The 26,000-nt window shown below is 36.0% G+C and overlaps 1 protein-coding gene across 1 annotated transcript in view; it reads left to right on the top strand.

Moving 5' to 3' along the window:
- The window catches only part of CRB1 (crumbs cell polarity complex component 1), a 211,642-nt gene that overhangs the window by 119,328 nt on the left and 66,314 nt on the right, over positions 1-26,000 (top strand). The window lies entirely within an intron of this gene.

Genomic DNA, 26,000 nt, shown 5'->3' with positions numbered 1-26,000 from the left:
CCTGATTGGAATTATTTTTCATAGGTAGGAAAGATGAGGTCCTTCACTGAGTGATAGGTTGGACTAGATGACCTCTTTGATTCTTTCCAATTCTAAGAATATATGTAAAAACAAACTGAAAGGCAGTGTCCTAGAGGTAGCATCAAGACAATTATAAATGTGCATAATGAAATTCTATTTTCTAATTATCACTGAAGATGATATTTAAAAGATCCTTAAAAATAATTTAAGTCCATTCAGTAAGTACATTGAAAGAATAGTGGGATGGGTTTTTTGTTTTCCATATTCATAGAATATTTTATTTTAAGTTAAGAATATTATCACTGAGGTCTGGGGTTGAAGGTTAGAGTAAGTTTCATAAGATGAAAGATGTATATCTAATCCTGTTATTTTGGTGAATTTTGACCAATAGTGAAATTTGTAGGTCTCCTCTTATTAAAGCTAACATAATTTTATTTTAACACAAAAATGTTACCTATGTGATGACCATAAAACTTTTTCATAGCCATGCATCCCAAATTCAACAAGAGAATTAAGATTTCATTTTTGTGTACTTTTTCATGATGAGGACATTTGTTTCTTTAATATTCTTCCGTACGCTGACCATTTCATTTTGTGATTTAAATGTTTTAATATGCTATTTTGTTTCAGTGATTTAATAAATAAGAAAAGAGGAAATAAAGATAAAAATTATCTAATTTTCTCCTTAACACCTGGGTTCTACAGAGTCCAAGGTGATTAAATTTAAGGCAGCATTGCTTTGGAGTTACCTATTAAACAATATTCTGGAATATCATCAAAAGTTTTGGCAAAGAAGAATCATTTTTTGGATGGGAGGTTAAACAAAGGCCCAGGCCTCAAATTTATCTATGTCTTTGAGTGAGTTTTAACACCACTGACCTGGCCAAACTCCAATACCATTCATTATATCTTGGCTGTCTCAATCGACCTTGAAATTTTAATAAGGCCCTATATTTCTTGTCTTAACCCACTTTCATAATATTGCTTGGAGCAGCCATCCAGCTGTGGTTTTTCACTTAAGTTGCTAGATTTATCTAGCAGTTAAGGGCATCCCTGTATCTCTTATTCCCCCACAGAAGCAGGAAGAAGCTCAGTGAATTTGTTCCAGTGAAAAGATTTGAAGAGCTTAGACAAATAGGTAAGAAAATCCAAGTAAGATAATCCAGTTGCTCATACTGCATTCATTAGGAAAAATGATAGAAGCAGACACCCAGCTGAGCACTTAACTTCAACCATAGTTAAATTCTGCAAAGCCCCAAAAGGTAAAATGTTACAAGAAATTAAAACACCAGGAAGCTTTACACCAAGATACATTCCAGATCATCTGAAGCCTTTTGCCTTTGAATTCTCACAGTTGGCTCTTGGGTGCTTTGATCCATCCTGTCTGAACACATCACCATGCCAAGTTACACAAAGCAGCCCAGCAGGACTGACAAGGCCCAGGAGCCAGCGCAAGTGTGTATCTGGCGCATCTCTCCTAGTTGAACTGTCCTCATTGGTGAGGATTTTTAGCATGCAAATCATGCACCTAAAAGCAGTAGGAAAATGGAAGAGATTCCTCGGCTCCTCCCTGTGTCTAGGGAAGGATGTATTTCCTTTCATGACCACACTATCTCATCTGACAACCATTCCCATTTGAATTACTACTCTTAGATCCTGAAAGATCATTCATTAATATCAGCTTTATGAGTCTTCATCTAAGCAATACCTCACTAGGACCTTTAATCAATTTCCATTAAATGGGTTCCTCATTCTGGTTTTCTCTCATTCTCCCCCTTTCATATTTTAGCCTATTCAAGCAATATATATTAGAGAAATTAGAGGATTTTTCAGCAATTTAAAGGAATATATTGTAGTAGAGAAATAAGAGGAGCTTAGAGTATGACTATACTTGAGACACTCAGCTTGTCTGCATAATCCCCATTTACTCCATATTTCATAAGCAAGTATAGATCACAAAAAGCATGTTGAGAAAATAAATACAGTATTCTTTCAGTTGCACAAAATAAGTACAGTTAACCCTTCAACAGGTCAACCCCATGTGCAGTCGAAAACCTACATATAACTTTTGACTCCCCCCCACCCACAAAACTTAATTATGTGTTAATCAACTATTTATGTTATAGGTGACACTTGTAGTCAACAGTAGGCTATTTAATATTTTCTATGTTATATTTATTACACACTGCCTTCTTATAATAAAGTAAGCTAGAGAAAAGAAAATGTTATTAAGGAAATCACAAGGAAGAAAAAATACATTCACAGTGCTGTGCTGTATTTATCAAAAAACATCCTCATGTAAATGGACCTGCACAGTTCAAACCCATGTTGTTCAAGGGTCAACTGTAATGATTGTCTTTAGGGCCTTACAGTGATGTCTTACAAAGGTTTTCTATATAGAGAATTTAGGCATAAATTTAATTTGTATATGTGCAACTAAAAGGGCCTTCCCAATGAATCTAATTACATTTTGTCCTTTGTAGTAAATTCTCTAGCTGTAATGTATAAAATTGATTTGGTCAAACCAAGAACCCATAGAAAATGATTAAAGACACAAGAGGTGATACATACAGCCTTTGATTTGTCAGATGACAGTACAACTCATTGCAATAGTAATAACGAGCATTGTTCCTGTCTTAATATAAAAACTTTCCACAGCCACTTAATGCACATGAAAAATTTTAGATATTTACACACTGATTGGCAAAGTCAAGTACATACCGACCAGTGAGATAGTTGGACTGCTTAAAAATGTTTTGCACTCTTTAATGTGAGGGAGACAAGTAATTTATGGGCTTTGAGGAGTAAACTCTTCTCTGCAGATGTGCTTGATGCTTTCCAAACAACCTCTCCTCCTTTAGGCCATAAGAGATTTGACTCAATATGTCATGTTCAAATACATACGGTGTGCCTAGCACTGCGCTCGGCATTCCTTATTGAGCAAAATGAACTGAAACTGTGATGGTGGTTGGAAGCAGGGGCTGAGGAGCCAGACTTCCTTTGTGGGAAGGCAAATTATGCTGTGTCCTTCTATTTCCTCACTTACAAAACATAGATAATAATAGTAACCTAATTTACAGAGTGGTTGTAAGGAATAAGTGATGATAATATAAACAAAAGGCCAAGAACAGCTTCTGGTGCACAGAAAGCCCAATATAAGTATTTTCCATCATGACGTATCCCCCTTGAGCCCAGGGATTTGTGGGCTCACAGTTTTCTCTCCAATACTTTGCACCATGGCTGGTGCAGCCTGAATAACCAATAAAGTATGTGATAGATGAATGATGAATGAACGGATGAATGAACTGAAAAAGTCTTACTTCTTTTAATGATAGACATTTCAAATTTATTAATTCATTCAATAATTTATGCATTTGTTAGTATAAGAAAGTAAATCTCAGATCATTGATACTATAATGATCATTCTAAGATGATAAAACATTTTCTAAAGAGCCATCTGTGTATAAAGCCGCTTATTTTCAGTATCAAATGAACCTGTTTCTCAGTTGTATTCGGCCAAAGCTACAAAGTAGAAACTATGCCAAAACAAAAATTGTCATTAAAAAAAATCATATGTGGGGGCACCTGGGTGACTCAGTCAGTTAAAAGTCTGCCTTTGGCTCAGGTCATGGTCCCAGGGTCCTGGGATCGAGCTCCACCCCCCATGTCGTTGGGCTCCTTGCTCAGCAGGGAGCCTGCTTCTGCCTCTCCCTATGCCCTTCCCCCTGCTTGTGCTCTCTGTCTCTTTGTGTCAAATAAATAAATAAAATCATTAAAAAATAATAAATAAAAAATCATATGTGTATGTATCTGAATGTACAATAACAAACAATTCTGATCATGCACTCAACAAATATTTATTAAGAGCAGACTTTGTGCCAGACACTGTTGCATGCCCTGAAAATACTAAACAGACAATAATCTCTGCAATCATGTAGTTTATATTCTAGGGGAGGAGAAAGACAATAAAGGTACACTTACTAGAACTCATTTTCAGGGTGTATTTTGTTGCTCTTTTAAACCTCGCTGACCTGTCAAGATGCAGGCCTGTTCCAAATCAACCATTCTACAGGAGTTAGATTAAAGTTCTTTTGTAATAGAAGTAGAAAATTGGTAACTGCTCTCAAAAAATCTCCTAGGATAAGGTTATCTGTCTGCCGTTTTTGCTGCAGAATTCTGGAGCTCTGTTCCAGAATCTTTCAAGGACTTGAATGGGCTCACAGTTACAGTTTGAGACTTCTTCACCTCCTGTGCTTACTTACTTACTTACCTTGCTTACCTCTCTATCCCCCAATCCACACACATCCTTGCCTTGTGGGGTAAACGGATCTTTTTTTAGTCAAAACATGTCTATATTGCTATAGCATTTCCATATGGACCCATACTAAAATTGTTGATACTTGGGAAAGCTGAAAAATAGGGATTATACTAACAATTGTTACCTCAAAATTTTCTAAAGCTTCATCTCTGTGTGGTCCAGGTATATCTGGACACGTTTACCCTCTCTTTCTGCCTCTTACAAATACCGCTACATGGCTAGGAATAAGCGTGTTCAGAGGGCTGAATTAAGGAGCTGCTACATACGGAAATTCTCTACTTTTTCAACACAACGGCTACTTAAGCCCCTCTTTGTTAAATTGTCCAATGTTCCTTTTACAAAGACCCATTTTAGAAATTTTAGAGTTCAAAGTTGAAAGAAATCTCTTTGACAATGTGATATGCTACCTCCTTTTATTGGACGATGTGGTCCCTACCATTTGTGATACTTCCCTTTTTGTGTTGGCTGCCATGAAGCTCAAGGGTCATTTTCTCTTCAGTGTCAATAAGTTTTCCAAGCTTTAGTTTTCTGGAACACTTACTCTCCTCTTTATACATTTTCATGCTATTAAAATAACCTGTGCATTCTTTGTTTTACTGACTACCAGTTTAGTTGAAAAGATGGCTTTTAGTGTCAGCTAGCAAAAGTCTAAGTCCTTTTGCAAATGGAAAGAGAATGTACAAGCAAATAAATAATTCTGAACAATGGCTATTAAACCTTAAAACCAGTAGAAATTCATAAGAGCTTTTTCAACAGGCTCAAATAAGCTAAGTGCAGAAGTCACTGACTGAGGGCCAGATTTTCACTTTGGATGTGGTTTATTTATAGCAGACCCAATAATTTTAAAAGAAAAACAAGTTATTAGCATTTAAAAGTTAGGAGATTCCAAATACAAAACTGGATTTCTGACTTCTCCTAAACGGTAATAATGGCTCATGGTAGTCACATTCTCTCTGTGCCAGATGCTGTTCTAATATTTAATCTTCTAAAAAGTCCTCTGAAGTGCTACCCATATTACTGTCTACATTTAACAAATGAGGAAATTAAGGCATAGATTCAGTAACTTACTTTCCAGGATTGCACAGCTCACAAACAGCACAGCTGGGACCTGAACGGGCTGTCCCCCATCCCCCAACCCTGGGCTCCAGACACTCCCAGATAGATCATGCTGTTACCTGAAAAGAGAAATCCGAAGGCCTGGACCCACATCCCCACTTGACAACCTGGTATCAGTAGCCAGAACTGACAACAGCCTTGTCTCTTCAGATGATCCCCTGGTGTTTGTAGGCATTTCAGTTTATGACCCTTGCCTAAATTCTAACTAAGTTTAGAGCCTATAAGGCTTGAGAAGGGAGCTGCATTTTGAATGCGTTTTCTGCATTCGTAGGTATAGTCTTTGCTTGAGTTTAATTAACATTCATGAGTCCCACAGGCCTTGAGAATTCCTGTGAAGTCCTCAACACTGACACTAAAATGGGCAAATGAGAACCAAAATACATCTCACTGTGGCACAGCACATAAAAGCCATTTTACCTCAATTATTCCCCGAAGCATTTCACGGTTAATTGTTTCACATTTACAGATAATAAGGACATGAATGACCACATTTGCATATTTATGTTGCTCATTTGCCCTGTATGCAGTAGTCACCGCTTTAGAAGGATCTGTATACCACCTGTTCTCTGTCCCTTATCTTTTCTCTGTGGTAAAGATTCATGGATAGAAAAAAAGTGAAAGTAAAACTAATCTCCTTCATTAAAGGTGGAGAGACTTTTAATAAAATGGGACTTGCTCTGCACTTCAGAGGATAAGCAGAAACCTTTGAAGGATTTTCTGTCTGAGGAGTTTCCAGGGAGGAAAGGATATGATTTAGTCAGCGAGTCAGCTAAGCTCATTAATTCAGGTAACTTGTTTCTAAAAAGGGAATTTTCCTCTGAAATGCTGCTATTGCAGACCTTTTTTTCCCTCTGTATCACAACTTCTAGCCCCTGAGACAAACCACTATCGTTAATTAGCTGAATTAGTTGTACAATTGTACATTATCATTTGTTAAAATTGTGCTCCTGATTCCCAAATTGTAATTTAAATAAAAAAGCAATCAAGAATTGCTTTTCCCAAAATAATGTGTTTTTTTAAAATGCAAATAGATAAAGGAGGCATTTCTTGAAACTGCTCTTTGTTATTCTCTTTGATATTCTATCAGGAAAGGATATGTCTATAATATAGGACATGAAATTGTGAAATAGGAAGTAAGTTTTAGGATTTCTCTCCTTTCTTTAGTTTTTTTCCTCATCACCCCAACTCTTCATGGTACTAAGTTCAACAGGCCTATTTCCAATAGTAATAGCAATAATATATGAGAATGTATTATACTATAATAATATGTATTCTTTACATAAAATATTAGTATTAATAGAATATGTAAATATTAATATATAGTATTATTATACTAATTGTTACTAATTGTTATATTAATTCTAATAAATATAGTATTAATTATCAATTATATGCTACCATAAATATACCATTATCATTAGTTTTATTATTCTATTATAATTTTAGGCAACTTTTAATTCTCTTGTATTGACTGAAGGTGGTCAAAGGGCACAAACTTTCAGTCATAAGATGGATAAGTTCTGAGCATCATACGTAGAGCATGGTGACTGCAGTTAACAACAGGGTATTGAATACTTGAAGGTTGCTAAGAGAATAGATATTAAAAGTTCTAAAAAAAACATTCTTACACAAAAGTAAATATGCGAGGTGCTGGATATGTTAACTAACCTTCTTGTGGTCATCATTTCAGAATATGTTCGTGTATCAAATCATCACATTGTACACCTTAAACTTATACCAAGTTATATGTCCTTTATATCTCAGTAAAGCTGGAAAAAAGAAAGAAAATAAGCTAATTAAAATATTTAAACCTCCTTTTTTTTTTCTCACGAGAAAGACAACCCGGGGGAGTCTCTCCTTGATCTTTCTAGATAGACATTTCCTGTTAAAACTATCCTTTTCTAGCCTGAGGCCTTTAAGAATATTTTGTGATAGGACTTAATAATAAGGTTATGCAAACATAGTCACTTATCCATTGCAGATTCATATATTTTAGAGCAAAATTAAAAAAAAAGGCTTAGGAATTGTTGAAATACTTTCCCAAGAAACTATTTCCCCAGGCAAAAGTTGAAGGCAGAAACTGTTCTGTGGTAGACAGCACAAGGGATTACATACCAATTGCAATTAGAAGAAGCAAGAAAATTCACCTAGAGACCAGAAACACAATTCCTTTTATGGCATATTAGAAACATCCCAATCTCTCTCAATAGTAGTAATCATCAAACAACTAACATTCTGAAATTCCCTTAAGAGGTTGTTGGAGTGAAAACAAATTTGTTTTTAGTGTGGTATCCTCAGGAAAGAAGCCTTATAAAATCATTTGCCTTGTTGGCCTGTCCACCTCCTATAATAACTATTGATCACATAGGCTAATTTCACCCAACTTTGATAGAGGGGCAGGGGGTGTACAGCTGGACAGAGTCTCATAAATTTCTTATAGTTTCTTTTGATCCCTTCAGAAGAGTTGTTTAATGATATCATTTCGAAGAGAATAAAAAAGCAAACCAAGTTTCTACTGTGAAGTTGTCACTGTAATGGAAGATGATTACATCAGAAGAAGTTCAAATGGAAAAGAATGTTTGTAGTTGCCTTGTAGTTTCCTGTTAACAAGCAAAGTGAGCATGATATGTAACTCCACAGACTAGCAGGCATCTTTGCTTCTGATCGTTGCATCCTGAAACTTTATAATAAATTCCACTCTTGGGTTTTGCCCATCTGAGTGGCTGACTTCTTGTTTATTACAGTTGAACTTAACCAGTGCCCAGAAGTGTATTGCCATAATGGAAGGGCTTTCTAAGAGGTGCTTGTGAGTCAGATTGTGGATGGCACAAACAAGAATTAAGAAAAGTATCAGGAAGGAAGCAGTGCACCTTCCTACAATAATATATACCAACATGACAAGTCAAGTTCAAGTCTTGGGTAGAGTAGTATCTGAGAGGGCCCAGGTCTGAGTATGCTGGGGATCTGCTTATAGAGTTTTATGCTGAAATTTGGGACTCCCAAGGCAAAGGCACAATTTATTATGAGGAACGTATTCACGAAGCTAGGGATGAACCAGGGGAGGACTTCCAAGGCTGGTACAGGATACAGCCTCATGCAGTGCTCAAACCCCACGGAGTAAGGAACTCAAGCATCCTGCTAGCACCTCATCACATTCAATCAGAGCTACCAAGATGGTGTGGCTAACACCTGAGGGCCTTCCCCTACTCTTACTCTACACCTGTTGTACTAATCTTTCTCTCTGATGACAAGGCAGGAAACCAAAAATACATGCACACAATTTTATGTATATAAATTTTAATATAAAATTTAATATAAAATCTATTTTGGGGTTTTATATTCAATTTATATATGATGTGTACATAATTTTACCACTTGCAAGTGAGGAAAATAGCACCTAATATCTTGCTCTAGCTGAGACCTCAGAGATTGTATAACTGGATGAGAAGTCCTGCAGGTTAACAGGATCCTAATTACAGACAGCTGGAATAAGGCTTGGGCTGGATAGGAAATGAAGTTATGAAGATGGTTCAAATAATTTGCTTTCATAATTTCCATATTTCAACCCTTTCTACTTGAACTTTACACTCTAAGTGGTAAAAAAAAATAGGTTATATAGAAAATACACAGAATTATTTGCTAAAGCACAATGTAAAAAGTAATACCAACTTGGGAGTTGGCCAGATTGGAAAGTGTATATTTAAATTTTGTTGAAAATAGTCCAAATGGCAACAAATACCCTTCACACTGATATTTGGAAGGCTAACTTCTCTTAGGTATAATAATGATTTCTCCCGGTACTATTACTAGATACTCATTTTCCGAACTCTGTGAGCAATATTGTCGAATGCCAAGAAAAGACCCAAGGAAGTACAAGGGAAGAAGGAAATGGGATGAATTTTTTCCATGAAACTACTGCTTCAGAAAATGTGGAAGAGCAGAGCTCTAAATCCTCATTTAAATGGATCATTATGACTACATAGAGCTTGTAATAAAACACAACTTTAAGAAATGCTATGGATCAGATATAAGATGGGCAGCTGGATAGAAATTCGACAGGTCCTCAGTGGACCAGAGAAGTTGCCCTCACAAGGATATTAAATCCTATTGGAAATGAGAAAGTGTAACTGCATATGTGGAAATTTCATTTTCTGGAGCTGCCACCACAGTAGCCAAGTAGGGAGTCAAGTTACAAATGCAGGTAGTCTTTAAACTTGGCACCTGATGACATAAGGCCCAAGGAGAAGGTGCTTCCTGGCTCTCAGAGAATATATGTGTGTGTGTGTGTGTGTGTGTGTGTGTGTGTGTGTGTGTGTATATATATACATAAATGCTGTGCAAATAAAGCAGGTGATTACATCGAGTGTCTCTATTACAACATAAATACAATTAGGACTGTAAATCAAGTTACAGTTTTCTCATGGCATTAAAAATATAATTTAAAAATAGATTAAAATTTAAAAGTACATGCAAAAGAAGCACAGGAATGAACGTAAGACCAAAAAGATAGGATTGCTCTCTCAATGTTTTATTATCCTTTCTAGAAGTCATCATGGGAACTAACATAAACCACTGTTTCTTAAAAGCAAGGCTTGCTGATGCTAAATTAACAGGATCCCAACCTCTGCAGTGTTCTAGGTGGAGAATCCTCAGTAAAGAGGAGGAGCCCAGCAACAGCATAGCAAGAGAAGGGGTGGCTAGCTAATATTTGCAGTTAAATTGCTGGGCTGTTTTCAATTTTCCTTTGCAAATCTAGATGACTGCACCAGGTACCCTCAGCACTACTAATTGCTTAAAAAGTGTTCATTTTTTTCAAAGGGTAAAAATTCATTATTTAAGAGGTGAAACCGGTGGGGAAAAATACTATTATATTACTTAAAAAAGGTCTAAGGATTTAGGGATTTTAGTAATCAAACTCTTACAAGAAAGTATTGCCCAAATAGTCCAAACTAGTACCACAGATCATGTTTCACCCAATGGAATTTAAAATGTTTGGGTTATGACATATTATTCTAATCATAGCCCTTTATAAACTCTACTTCCATTAGCAAGAATGGAATTTTTATGAAGACAGGTCACATTGGTGTGTTTTTTCACTTTATTTTTTCCCAAACTACTTACCTCGACAAAATGCTTTGGAAAACAGAATAAAGGGAGGTGACTATATAGTAATAAAAGATGCTTCTGTTAAAATATTTTTCTTCCAAAATTACAATAAAGGTCTCAAGACCAATTTTAAAATCTCACTATATATAAATAGTGTTCATGCATCCTTTAAAAAATTTCCTACAAAACTTACGAAGTTTTGAGTGGTATTATATATATCTAATATCTACATATTATAGATAATATAAAAGCACTTATTTTGTACCAATTAAAGCAAATTATAACTGCATAAATTATTTTATATACTTATAGATTATAATTTATTTTATCCAAAAATCCTAATAGCCTTAATCTTCAATTTGCTTTTTGGTATTTCCTTTCAAGGAATCTTTCTTTCTTTTCTTTTTTAAAGATTTTATTTATTTATTTGACAGAGAGAGAGACAGCAAGAGCAGGAACACAAGCAGGGGGCGTGGGAGTGGGGGAAGCAGGCTTCCCGCTGAGCAGGGAGCCCGATGCGGGGCTCGATCCCAGGACCCTGGGACCATGACCTGAGCCGAAGGCAGACGCCTAACGACTGAGCCACCCAGGGGCCCCTTAAGGAATCTTTCTTATTTCACTTTTATTAAAGTCACTTTTAATGCAGGGTCATCATTCTGGTCAATGATAGGATTAGCTGTCACTGTATTTCTGTAGATTTGGTGATAACATTTTAATTCAGCGAGTTATCTAAACCATTCACAGGATCCCTGTTTTATACCAGAGCACCTATATTAGGTTGTGCTCAAATGAGACAGAGTATCTCCAAGTTATATCTCATGTTTTATGCCTTCATTAGTTCCTAAGGCAACGAGAGAAATAAGGGAGTCTGACTTACTCTAAAATCAAGGAGCATTGTTTACACCATTTTGTTTTCATATCAACCCTGACCTGTACTTATTATTATCAGTCTTGTAGAGAGAAGAAAGGTTGGTCCTCAGCGGATAAGTGACTTTCCTGAAGTTAGAGTTTCCACAGAAAGTTAGAGTTTGAAGAGCTACTAATGGATGTCTCCAGAGCATATACAGCAGGAAAACTATTTGAAAGAAGTAACTATTTCTACTCCATAAATGAAAATTATCTATTTGTTATATTCCAACATTATTCAGAATGATAGTTGAATGAAATAACTTTCTAAAAATGTTTCTTCTGACTGTAAGTTAGGTACGTTATAGCTGAAACTATTTGAAACTCTAAAATTTTCTGTAAATGGAAACAAGAAACACATTAATTATAAGCCAGAAATATTTTCCCACCTTAGGTGCCTGCCTTTGGTGAGTTGCTTAGGAGATTGCATAATATTCACTAGGGAACTGTAAAAACAGAGATGACTACCTCAAATAAAGTTGGAGCATGAGAGAAATGCTGTATAAAAATAAGCTAGGTTGTGTTTCTATATACCCCCTGCCTTTTTTCAACCTTAAAGAATCCCCAGATCTTCCCTGTGTTCTGATCCGCCTTTATTACCGCATCTACTTAACACCCTCTCTCTGCCGGCATCAACTCTCCAGGCTAAACACACACACACACACACACACACACACACACACACACACACACACAGCTTGTGTGAATTTTTCTGTTCTTTAATAGATGTCAAATAACTGCCTTGAGTAAATCAGGATATTGCTGATGGTCCAAAGACTAGGTAAAGTGATCCTGTGTGCCTGCTTCCTCCTAGCTGGGATATACAGAACTGAACAGGTGAGGAAACAGTATGGATGCTGTTTGCCTCTGTGTTCTAGTGCAGGGACCTGAAGGAGATGTTATTAGTTTTTGAAAGGTAGTCAACAACCTAAAGGGAGCTAGGCATATAAGGAAATTCCGGAAAGAAAACCAAATCAGACAAAAATTGAGAGACAGCAAAAAGATTTCCAACAAATGGGGAAGGGCAAGTTCTGAAGCTTAGAGTGATAAACTATGAAGTTATACACAGGTAGGTGGGTGATCAAATAGGTAAAAGAGGACCAGGGGTGTGTGTCAGGAACATCTGTTTCTCCTGCCCCCTTAGCCTATAAGCAGAATTTCTCAATGTTCAGTCGGTTCAACATCAAGGGGTTACAGATGTCTTTTTTCTTTTTTTTAATTTCAATTTTTTACTTAAGTTCTAGTTAGTTAATATATATGGTAAAATTGGTTTCAGGTATAGAATTTAGTGATTCATTACTTACATATAACACCCAGTGCTCATCACAAGTGCCCTCATTAATAACCATCACCCATTTAACCCACCTCCCTCCATCAACCCTGAGTTTGTTCTCTATAGTTAAGAGTCTCTTATGTTTTGCTTCCCTCTCTTTTTTCCCCCTTCCCCTATGTTCATCTGTTTGTTTCTTAAATTCCACATCTGAATGAAATCATACAGTAATTTGTCTTTCTTTGACAGACTTATTTCACTTAGCATAATACACTCTGGATACATCTAAACAGATTTTTGGGGGCGCCTGGATAACTCAGTTAAACTTTTCTGCCTTTGGCTCAGGTCATGATCCCAGGGTCCTAGAATCAAGCCCCAAATGGAGCTCCCTGCTCAGTAGGGAGTCTGCTTCTCCCTCTCCCTCTGCTGCTCCCCCTGCTTATGCGCTCTCACTCTCAAATAAATAAACAAAATCTTTTTTAAAAGTATTAAACAGGTTTTTCCAAGCATGAAGTTAAGAACTTAATCAGATCTTAGAAATTCTGTGGCCTAAGAGCCAGCTGGGTCTTGAGAAAAATTCAGAGACAACTGTGTGTTTTCTGGGCTCAACCATATCTATCAGAGTCCCTGATAGAGTTTTGTCAGAGAATTTCAAGAGATCAGTGTCACGATATACCTAGACAAACTGAACAAATGGTTAATACTCCTGGAGAGAAAAATTAATTGCCCTTTGCCAATTAAAAATGTACTGTATAATTATACTATGCTAAGTACTAAGGAGTATCTAAATAATAATGGGACTTTTCTTCTCCTCTCATAAAGCCTTTATTCCAATTAAAAAGGTAAGGCTCATGTAAACATAATGCTAACCATCAGTGAGGGTCATGTGATATGCCACAAGAGAAAGGTTCTAGGGAGTGAAAGGTTAACTCATACTTACATATAACACATATACATACATACTTATACTTACATATAACACATATACATACATATAACTTCCCTGTAAGTAATCAGGGAAGACTTGTGATAAAGGAAAGAATTAATAATCTGTGTTAGGCACTCGCTCATAGACCAGCATTTGAAAAATCTGCCTTTCTTAAGAACTCTCACTTAAACAAGGGCTTTGGTTATATCTATAGTTTCTTCTCCTAAAGTCGCATTATCATTCAGTTCCTCTCTTTTTCCCATCTCCCATGCTGTAAAGCAATAGCAATAACAACAAAACTTTATCAGATACACAGTTCCTCTGGCTACTCTCCTTTTTTCTCTCTTTTCCAGTTTCCCACATTTTGGATCTCTAGTGACAATACAGCAGAGACCTAGCCTCACATTCAAGAAAGCTTTAAATTTAAATTTTTAAATTTACCACCAAGAGTCTGCTGTTTGTATGGGTTGGTCTTGAACTATTAATTTAATTAATAGAAACATTTAATTCGTAATCCAGTTCTTGAACTCTGTTTTTGGTTGTTCTTCATTTTAATAATATAATGGCAATTTCAGAAGTTAAAAGTAGCTCTGGTTTTGTCTAGAATGCAGAATTATGGAAAGAACATCACTTCTACCCTAACTATAACACAAACACAAATAAAATACAAAATCATAACTCTTCTTGGACTCATAAAAGAATTGAGATAAAAGACAACCAAATAGATTGAATTCAAAGGAGGGACAGGTTGAGGAGAGTCACACATATTGATTCAACTATGGCAGAACATGGGAGAAAGAGACACCAGTCATCATGCAAAAGAGTAAAAAGAAATTTTTAAAAGTTTTGTTAATTTGCTAAAGGCCAAGTGTTCTATGACAACATAGAAGTGACATAGTGGGAATTTGCACTCAGTTGTAGTCCCTTTCCACAGACTTCCAATGGGAACTCCCTAGAAAGGTTGCCAGAAATAGGGCTGCAGACCAGAGAGAACTGCCCTCTTGTGCAGGAAATGATCAGCAACCACTGCAGAGAAGGAAAAAAACTCACCCCTCTACTCAGATCCTTCTCTCATATGGAGCAAAAATCTTAAGCCACTGCGGAAGGGATAGTAAACCTTATCATTGTCAGAGCACAGGAAAGACCCATTGCTGCTGGGAGAAGAGTAGAAGAAAAACCTCTTATCTTTTGGGAGAGATGGAAAAGAATCCTGTATTCAGTTTCCTACACTTATAACATTGGAAGCCTTCCACCACTGGAAGAGAGATCAGATCATTCTCTCTTGTACACGATTAGCTGCAGACACAAGACAGAATCACTCCATGAGAAGGAGGGACAGGAGTGCTGGAAAGCCCCAACCTCAAGACCTAAGCACATGAAGCCTACCCAACACTGAGGCTCTGCTAGCACGACAGAGAATACACTTGCCCCTTACCGCCACCCTAGCAAGCATTTGACAAGAAACAGTTTACCACCAGAGGAGACAAGAATAGACAGAGAAATGACTTCTGTGCTGCAGGCATATGGGAACAACTAAAAGCTAAGGTCCAAAAGTGGCCCAGATGTTGGCGCTAGCAGATAGGATCTTTAAAATAACTATGATCAATATGTTAAAATACCTAGAGAAAAAAAGATGAAATATACCTACACAGATTGTTAATTTCAGCAATTAGGTCAAAATTTCTCTAAGTGTCAAATATAACTGGAATAAATTGCTTAAAAATACAGTATCAGAAGTGAAGTATTATTTTTACACTTCAACTAAGGAAAGAATCAGTGAACTTGAAGATAAGTAAATAGAAGTTTTCCAAACTGAATATGAAGAGAAAAAAAGTGAAAATTTAAAAATAAATAAATAAAAGTACATCCAAGAGCTGTGGGACATCAAACAGTTTAACATATCTGTAATTGAAGTACCAGCTAGAGAGGAGATGAAACAAACAAAATATTCAAAGAGAAAGTAGCTTAGAATTCTCTAAAAGTAATCATAACAAAAGACATCAAATCCCAAACTAAAGAATCTGAGAGAACCCTAAGAAGAAACACACACACACACACACACACACACACACACTCCTGAATACATGATTTGAAACTGCAGAAAACCAAAGATAAAGAGAAAATCTTGTAGTTAGCCAAAGAAAAGAGATATATTACATACAGAGGAGCAAAGATAGGTATTTTAGCAGACATCAGGTACTGTGTCTGATATGACATCTTTAAAATATTTTTTAAAAAGTCAACCCAGAGACTTTATGCCCAGTGAAAATGTCTTTCAAAAATGAAGGCAAAACAGAGACTGTTTTTAGACAAACAAAAGCTAAGAGAATGCATTACTGGCAGTCCAGTGCTACTATAACTATTATGTGAAGTCTTTCAAGCAGAAGGAATAGAATACCAGAGAGAAATTCAGATCTATACAAGGAAATGAAGATCTTGAGAAATTGCATGAAAAAAAGTAGACTCAAGCAAGGTAAGTATAAAAGACACTTGGACTTGCATCATGACTGTATGCAAGCTTGTGTTAACTTATCTATTGAATGGGAACAATAATATTTATTACCTGGGGTTGTTGTGGACATGAAGTGAGATAATGTCTGTATGGATTGATTTATTTATGTCTGTACCAAAAAATAAAATAGACATTTGCTGGGAAAAAAAAAAGACACTTGGAAGACTCAATATTTTCTCTCTAAGACCAAGAATAATGCAAAGGTGCCCACTATCAACCATTTCTATTCTATATTTGTATTGCTGGCCCTGGCCAGTGCAGTATGATAAAACAAAGAAAAACCCAGTTATACTGATTGGAAAAAATAATTAAAATCCTCTCTATTAACAGATAATGTGATTATTTAAGTAGAAGATCTCAAATAATGTGCCAAAAAGCAGCTAGAACTAATGAGTTTAATATGGTTGCAGGATACAAAATAAATATACAAAAATAATTGTGTTTCTATATACCAGTATTGTATATGAATTTGAAATAGAAATATTTTTCAAGTATCGTTTACAATAGCACAAAAATCATGAAATATGAAATACTTAGGTATTAATGTAACACAATAGTTGTAAGATTAGCATGTTGAAAACTATAAAACACAGATGCAAGAAATCACAGAAGCCCAAATAAATGAGATATGTACATGAGATATGTTCACTGATTGGAAAACTCAATGCTGTTAAGATATCTAATCTCCCAAATTTGATCTATGCCTGTAATGTAATACAAATCAAAATACCAGGAGGATTTTTTTTGGTACAAATTGACAAAGAGATTCTAAAATTTATATGGAAAGCCAAAAGATATAGAATACCCAAAACAAATTTAGAAAAGAACAAAGTTGAAGAACCATACTAGCTGACTTCAAGATCTACTATAGAGGTACAACAATCAAGACATTGTGCTATTGGCAAAGGATAGACATAGGGAAATGGAACACGATAGAGTCCAGAAATAGAACCACACATATATGATTAATTTATTTTAGACAAATATAAAAACAAGTGGAGAGAAGGTAGTTAAAAATAGGTCTGTATTTTAGGAAGGGAGTCAAGTCATTACATATATATGTGTAATATATGTAGCATATATATTACTATAAAATATAGATATATATTTCCTATAAAATATAGGTATGTATATATGTATATATATACACAATAAAAACATGTTTCTACTTTTTTCAGGAGTCAGGAGATATTCCATTTTCTATGTATTTCCATGTGCTTTTTTTCCATTTGCAATTTTATTTTTAATTCACCCTCCATGACTATCAATCAGTTCAGGTGTCATCTTGAAGAGCCTTTCCTTGATTTACCTCCTGCATTCAGATGCACCTTCATCCCTATTCCCATGCTGTTAGATGCACAACTTTTGTACATTATAATTTTACATTTAAACACTCTAATGAATGTAACATTTAGGATACCCTAATGCAACTGTTGATTACTTTAGTTGTCATTTTTCCACAATAAGATTGTGAACTTCTTAATGTCTTTCCTCTCTGCATCCCAGTTCCCTATACAGTGCCTGGCTTGTGGGAAATATTTAAACAGGATGGTAGCATTATAGAGTTGGTAGGAACATGGTTTAGTAAATCAAACAGATCTGATTTTGAATTCTACTTCTTGTATCTACTAGTATGCATGCTTGCTTAAATTACTTAATCTCTTTTGAGATATAGGTTTCTATAAGATAGGGATTATAATGCTACTTCCCTCAGAGAGTTATTGTGATGTATTAGTTATCTACTACTGCTTAACAAGTCATTCCAAAAATTCTGCAGCTTAAAATAACACCCATTTATTACCTCAAAGTTTATGTGTCCTATCGTTAGCTGGGCCCTCTACTTCAGAGTCTCTCCTATGGCTGCAATGAAGGTGTGAGCCAAGGCTGGGGTCTCAGCTGAAGGCTCAGTTGAGAAGTAATCCACTTCCAAGCTCACTCATGTGATTGTTGGTGGGATTCAATTCCTTGAGGGTAGTTGGACAGAGGGCCTCAGTTCCTTAACAGTGATGGGCCCTCTATCAATGGTAATTTGATAAAAGTCATTAAAAAAGGGAGCTTTCTGGCAGTATGGAAGTCATAGTCTATTTAACATGATCATGGAAGTGACACCCCATCACCTTTGTCGTATTCTATTTTTTTAGAATCAAGTTCCTAGATTCCAGTCCAAAACCAATTGGAGGGGATTACACAAGAGTGTAGATATCAGGAGATGGGGATCATGGGGGCCATATTAGAAGTCTGCCTACCATGTGTGAGGACTGAATCAATAAAACCAAAAGTTTCAGCAAAATGTCTAAATACACAGCAAGTACACAAGCAGCTATTTTTATCTCATGGATAAATGAACTAATGAATGAATGAATGGTTCTGCAGTTAGCCTGAGTTACCACTAGATGGTGGTACAACCTTCGTAGCATTCTGTCATTAAAGTGGGGTCAGAGATTTTGAGTACTGAAGCCACCAGCAGAGCCAAGAGTAAAAGGACATTTACAAAAGATGAAATCAACAAGGATACATTTTAAAACAGAAATGTTAAGCACCTAATGAAAACTCTTGAATCCCTATTGTTCTTACAAAACCTATCCTGACTTTTTCTTCTAGAGTAAACCATAAACTATGCAAACAAAATAAACAAAAACCCCATTTCTGCTTCATTTTGATAGGTGAGATTTCTCATTCAGATAGTACTCATCCAGTCCTGCTTTACGTTTTCATTGTTTACTTGGGCTTTCAGAGACTTGGAAGCTATTTTGTGTCTGTTTTCAAATGTGATGTCTATTACATTTTTCTAAATCAAAGTAACGTAAAATATGCTTATTGTAGAAAACTTGGAAAACCCGGAAGAGAATGAGGAAACTGAAAAACAATTCTAATCCCACCTAGAAATATTTTTGTGTGTTTCTTCCGCCTTCCTGTCTCTCTACTCCAAAATATTTTCTAAAAACATAATTTTGGTGGACTATGTAGCTCTGCCGATAAATCTCTGGTTTTGTAAATCAGAGCTAAAATTTAAATGAAACAGCATGAGGAATGAAAGGAAAGTGGCCGTTAGGATTCAGTGGACAGATTCAAGTAAGAAATCAGCCACTTACTAGTTGTGTGAACTTAACCTTTCTAAAGCTCTGTTTCCTAATATGGAAATATGTCTATTTTCTAGAGTTATTAAAAGGATAAAATGAGCTAATGTTCAGGATCTAGCACAGTGACTCAATTTTAAATGTTGAATAAAACGTATTACATTTTGTTTGCAAATAACTTCTTTCCAATAGCTACAATTTTTGTTTCATCTCTTACTAGGATGACCAGATTTGATGACAGACTTCAAAAGGTATATTTAAATGTAATTACGTGTTAAGATTAATTAATATGTAATTGATTATAATTAAGTATAATTAAATCTTAACTCATTAGGTTCCTTTTTTTTTTAGGTTCCTGATTTTACCTTACTCAGTGACCATTATATGTGTGTTTGGTAAAAGATAGATGCACTTTATCATGTTGATCTTGCATGCTTCTATTTCACAATTCTAGCAGAATGTTATTTTCTAGATATGGGGTTGAATTTTATTGACTTTTAGTACCTATTCAAAGTATCGTGTTTTTGTTAGTATACAGATGAATGTATGCTATTGACAAATTCTCCAGTTTTAGACCATATCTGTATTTTTGGAATTATCATAGTTTTGAATTGCTTCCTTGGATGTGTTTTTTTAAAAGATTTTCTTATTTTTTACATTTTGTGTTGTGATAAAATACACACAAAAATTTTTCCTTAAACATTTTCAAATATACAGTTCAATAGTGTTAAATACAGGGGTGCCTGGGTGGCTCAGTCAGTTGTGGCCAACTCTTGATTTTGGCTCAGGTCATGATCTCAGGGTCGTGAGATTGAGTCCTACATAGAGTTCTGCATCTGGCTCTGCTCTCAGAGCCAGATGGGAGTCAGCTTGAGATTCTCTCCCTCTCCCTCCCTCTCCTCCCCCACCCCCGCTCCCTCTCTCTCTCAATAATTTTCTAAAAACCTTTTAAAAAATAGTGTTAAGTATACTCATACTATTGCACAATCTTCAGAACTCTTCTCGATCTTGCAAAACTGAAACTCTGTAGCCATGAAACATTTCCCTCCTCTCCCCAGCCCCTGGCAACCAGCATTCTACAGTCTGTCTCTATGGTTTTGACTACTCTTGGTACCTCACATAAGTGGAATCACACAGTATTGCTGCATGTGTGCATCACATTTTGTTTATCCAGTCACCCAAAGACAGACATTTAGCTTGCTTCCAACACTTTGGCTATTATAAATAATTCTACTATGTATATGGATGCACAGATATCTCTTTGAGACCCTGCATTCAATTCTTTTGGGTACATACCCAAAGGAGGATTGCTGGATCATATGGTAATCGTATTTTTCAGTTTTTGAGGATCAGCTGACTGTTTTTCCTAGTGGCTGCCCCATTGTATATTCTTACCCAGAGTGACCAGGGTTCCAATTCCCTCACATCTTCATCAACGCCTGCTATTTTATGTTGTTTTGAGAATAGCCGTCTTTTTTTTAAATAATTTTTTATTATTATGTTAATCACCATACATTACATCATTAGTTTTTGGTGTAGTGTTCCATGATTCATTGTTTGTGCATAACACCCAGTGCCCCACGCAGAATGTGCCCTCTTTAATACCCATCACCAGGCTAACCCATCCCCCCACCCCCCTCCCCTCTAGAACCCTCAGTTTGTTTTTCAGAGTCCATGCCATCTTAATGGGTGCTATGCCACATGGTTTTGATTTACATTTTCCTTAATGCATTATGAATACATTTTTAATTTTGGAACAGTGTTACATTTTCAGTATTATTTCGAAGAAAGCACAGAGTTCCCTTAATCATTCTACACCCAGTTTCCCCTATTACCTCTTTCACAATTCATGACCCAATATTGACACATTATAATTGTTAACTAAAGTCTATACTTTACTCAGATTTCCTTAGGTTTCCCCTGTTGTATTTTTTTCTGCTAACTCCATCCAAGATACCACATTACATTTAGTTGGCATGCCTCCTTAGGCTCTTCTTGGCTGTGACAGTTTCTCAGACTTCCCTTGTTTCTGATGACCTTGGTAGTTTTGCAGAGTACCGCTCAGGTCTTTCATAGAATGACTCTCAACTGGGATTTGGCTGATGCTATTCTCTTAATTAAAGTGCTTTTGGAAGTAAGACCACAGAGGTAAAGTGCCATTTTCATCACATCACATCAAGGGAACACTCTCAATATGTCTTACCATGTTGACGTTAACCTTGATCACATGTCTTAAAGGTAATGTTTGCCAGAATTTTAAAAAACGTATTTCTAATTCAGTTTGTTAATATCTTACTTAGTACTTTTGCACCAATATACATAAATATGATTGGCTTATCATCTTTTTTGGGTAATATTAGGTTTAGATGCTGACTGTATGCTAGCTTTATATAGTGCACTGAATACCTATCTTTTTCTCAAAGAGACTATCTAGCATGGGCATTATTATTAATTTATAAAAGTTGTTTAGTACCTGAACCTTTTGTTGGTAGACACCTCTCCAATATTTCTCCTAGCTGTTAGAGCATTCATATGTTCTGTTTCTTATTTAGTCAGTTTTGTTTATTTTTATTTCCCAGAAAACTATACATTGTTTTCAGATTTTAAATAACTTATGATAAATTCTAAATTGCATTTCTATGTGTATTTTCATTTTCTTCCTATCTGGTTTATGGTAAATTTTTCTTTGTTCTTGATTTTAAATTTTTTTCTTGAGAAAATTTATGTTATTTATTTGTATATTTATCTGTTGTATATTTTTGTATATAACTTTTTCCCTCCGTTGAATTAAAAACCTATAGCTCTTGAATCTCTCAATTCCACTGCTTTTTATGATTTCTCCTTCATTAATCTCTGCCCTTATAGGATTTATCACTTACACTGATCTTTTTATTATTTTCTGCTTCCAAAATTTAAAATTAGAACAGTACTTATTTTTATTATGCCTTTATGACTTGCTTTTGAAAACAGGTTTAACTATTTTAAATGTTTTCACATATTTTACTATTCACATTCTGTTTTTATTTTAAGAACACTTAACAAAGGTCTACTCTGTTAGCAAATTTTTAAGTACATTATAGTGTTATAAATGATGAACACAGTGCTCTATAGTAGATCTCTAGGACTTACTCAGTTTTCATAATTGAAATTCTGTACTCTTTGACTACTACCTTCCTGTTTCTCCCTCACCCCGACCCCTGGCAACCACCATTCTTCTCTCTGCTTCTATGAGTTTGACTATTTTAGATTCCACATATCAGTGAGATCATACAGTATTTGTCTTCTTCCCTCTCTCTGGCTTATTTCACTTAGCACTTAGCATCATGTCCTCCGGGTTCATCCATGTTGTTGCATATGGCAGGATTTCCTTCTTTCTTAAGGCTGTGGTATTGATTGTTAATGCCTTCTCTTTCATTTCTGATTGTATTTATTTGAGTCTTCTCTCTTTTTTCCTTGCCTAATCTAAGAGTTTGTCTATTTTAATTTCAAAAAACCAACTCTTAGTTTCATCAATTTTTTCTATCATTTTTATTCTCCATTTTACATATTTCTACTCTAATCTTTATAATTTCCTTCCCTCTGCTGAGGGGCTTAGTTTGTTTTCTAGTTTCTTAGGTGTAAAGTTAGGTTATTTATTTGAAATCTTCTAACTTTTTTTTAAGATTTTATTTATTTATTTATTTGAGAGAGAGAATGAGATAGAGAGAGAGCATGAGAGGAGGGAGGGTCAGAGGAAGAAGCAGACGCCCCGCTGAGCCGGGAGCCCGATGTGGGACTCGATCCCGGGACTCCAGGATCATGACCTGAGCCGAAGGCAGTCGCTTAACCAACTGAGCCACCCAGGCGCCCGAAATCTTCTAACTTTTTAATGTAGGCATTTGTCACTGTAAATTACCCTCTTAATCTTGCTTTTGCTGGTCCCATGAGTTCTCGAATATTGTATTTGCATTTTTTGTTTATTATAAAGGGTACAACTCAGGAACAGCAAAATGGATGTGTGGTCCAGCAAGGTATGCCAGGTGGTGGGGTGTGGAGCTTCCATCCCCTCTCTGAACATGCCCCCCTCCCTGCACTTTGATGTATTCACCAATCTGAAAGTTCTCTGCACCCCATAGTTTGGGAATTTTTATGGAAGCTTTATCACATAGATAGGATTGGTTGCTAATAATCTCCAGCCCCTCTCCTCTTCCTGAAGGATGTGGGGTAAGGATTAAATTTCCAAACTACTAATATTGGCTTGGTCTTGCCGGTGACCAGCCCTGTTCTGGAAGCTATCCAGGAGCCCACCAAAGTTGCCTCAGAACAAAAGACCCTCTTATCACCCAGGAAATTCCAAGGGATTTAGGAGCTCTGTGTAAGATGCTACTATCACCAGTTTCATTCAGGAAATTACAAGTTTTAGTAGTCCTATGTAGAAACTGCGGTTAGAGAGCAAATATATATTTCTTATTATGTCACACATGGCAACCAGTTTTCATGCATATTATCAGAAAAATAGTGTAATCTTCTAAAATTTTCTTCATATCCCTTTATAAATAAAAATTTAAAAAAATAAATTATTTGACTACTTAGAGTAATGTTTTCTTTCTTCTGTGCAGCACTAGGGATGTGTGATGGATATATGATATATTATCAACCACGATGCATTCCTTTTTTCCTTACTCCATCCTAAAAGAGCATTAATTTATTTAATATAAATCCCCTTTTCCTAGCAGCCAGTTATCATGGGGAAGCTGACTCTACTCTCAGTTCCAAAGGGTAATGCTATTCCCTCTCCCTATCTGCCATTGATTCCTTTAGGAATGGATATAAATAAAGATTTACTGATGGTTTCTAGGAGAGTTCTTATTTGTTCTTAAGGAAGACCTAAGGGAAGGATATGAATGAGGAAGCATGTAGATAGAGGGCCACTTGGCAGCCATCCCATAACTATGAGAATAGCTCTGGGATGAAGTTGAGCCTTCACCCAGCAGAGTGGAGAGCTGATAGATACCTGATTTCTTCACCTTGTTGAGCTTTGAGGTCAAACAACCATGACACTGTCTTTTCTTGGACTTCCTCTTTAATGAGCCAAAAACCATTATTTAAGCAAGTTTCATGTAGGTTTTATACTGCTTGATGCCAGATCATCTTAACTTATGCATGACCTCAATCCTGTCTCCTTAGCAAGGACACAGCGAGACACATTGTTTGCCGACAGAGTACATTTGTGAGCCACATTGTACATGTTCACTGACTACCGTAGGTAACAGTCAAATCGCCACCTCAGATCAGCACTAGGAAAGCAGTTTCTGCTTAATTTTAGGTGGCTGGTACTCATCTGCTGCAATGCTGCTGAAGTGGGATCTTACCTACCCGGCAGATACTTCAGCCCAGTGGAATACAAGCAAAGCTCCAATTCCAGCCAGGGTTTTCCCTCTCAGACAGGCATTTCAATGGCACTTGTGGGATGCATTACACAGAATATACTTATTTACCTTTACCTTTGCCTCATTTTCTCTGCAGGTTGTCATTTCTGAAGGCACATGCCTTCAGAATATAAAGATGGAAGAGGGAAATTGTACTCTGCCTCTAAAAGGCAGCTGAATGGCATTGCCTGTTTTTCTCATTTTTTTCATTAATACAGACCGTGTCTTCAGACTCTCCCTTCGGGGGACGGGGTTTATGAGATAAGTTCAGTTATCAGTTCCGTTGCTACTTTTTGTTTTGTCTTATATTTATGTATTACATTGGCTTTGTTTAATTCTACTCCTTTGATTTTATAGTTAGGCATTTTCCCCAGTTTAGACAGTAAGTTATCTTTTAATTTTATTTTTTAATTATTTTGTTAGCCCTCATCTTTTTCATGTCTTGACATATGTATTTTAGTGGCACATGGACAGGAGCTACTAGAGAGATGACAGACAGATGTGCCCCTGCTAAAAAGCCATTACTATTATTGTTGACGGCTGTCACTGTTGTTTATACTTTTCAAACTTATTTCTAGTGACCACTATATAGCTACACATATGACAGATATATAGTACGTATAAAGAAAACTTGGAGTGATAAAATAACATAATTGTTAATTAGACAGTCTTTGGACACTGCCAGATGTGAATATAAATTCTGGTTCTGTCCCTTGCTAATTCAGTGATCTTGGGCAAATTTATAAACTCAGTTTCAATTTGTTCAGCTTCATAATACTTATCTCACTGTGAAGTTATAAGAAATAAACTGTAGGAATGCCTGGGTGGCTCAGTCGGGTAAGTGTCCGACTCTTGATTTCAGCTCAGGTCGTGATCTCAGAGTTGTGAGATCGAGCCCCATGTCAGGCTCTGCACTGGGCGTGGAGCCTGCTGAAGATTCTCTCTCTTCCTCTCCCACTGCCCCTACTCCCTCGAAAAAAAGAAAGTATAAACAGTGTTTATTTTTTATAAATAAACAATATTTAAATACTTAGCACAATGATCTGAACGCAGTAGGCATTGCTAACAGTGTGTTCAATATTCTGCATATTTTAATTAAATAGCTTAGAATTTATATTTATAAAACGGACATATTTCTAACATAAAATTAACATTTCAAATAGTTCTCTTGTTACTTAATTTTTAAAATAATGATATTTTTACTGTTTTTAACCAAACGACAAATTTAAAACATTTAGAGAAATCTATAACCCTACAGTTGTATGGTACTTTATATTTTCCAAAATATTTGCATATTATTTGCCTATTCGATTCTCACAACAGCATGTGGGGCAAGCA

The sequence above is a fragment of the Zalophus californianus genome, chromosome 10 (genome assembly GCF_009762305.2).
Source record: "Zalophus californianus isolate mZalCal1 chromosome 10, mZalCal1.pri.v2, whole genome shotgun sequence".
In the NCBI taxonomy this organism is placed as follows: Eukaryota; Metazoa; Chordata; class Mammalia; order Carnivora; family Otariidae; genus Zalophus; species Zalophus californianus.
Note: the sequence above shows the minus strand (reverse complement) of the source record. Positions and strands in the feature narration are given on the sequence as shown.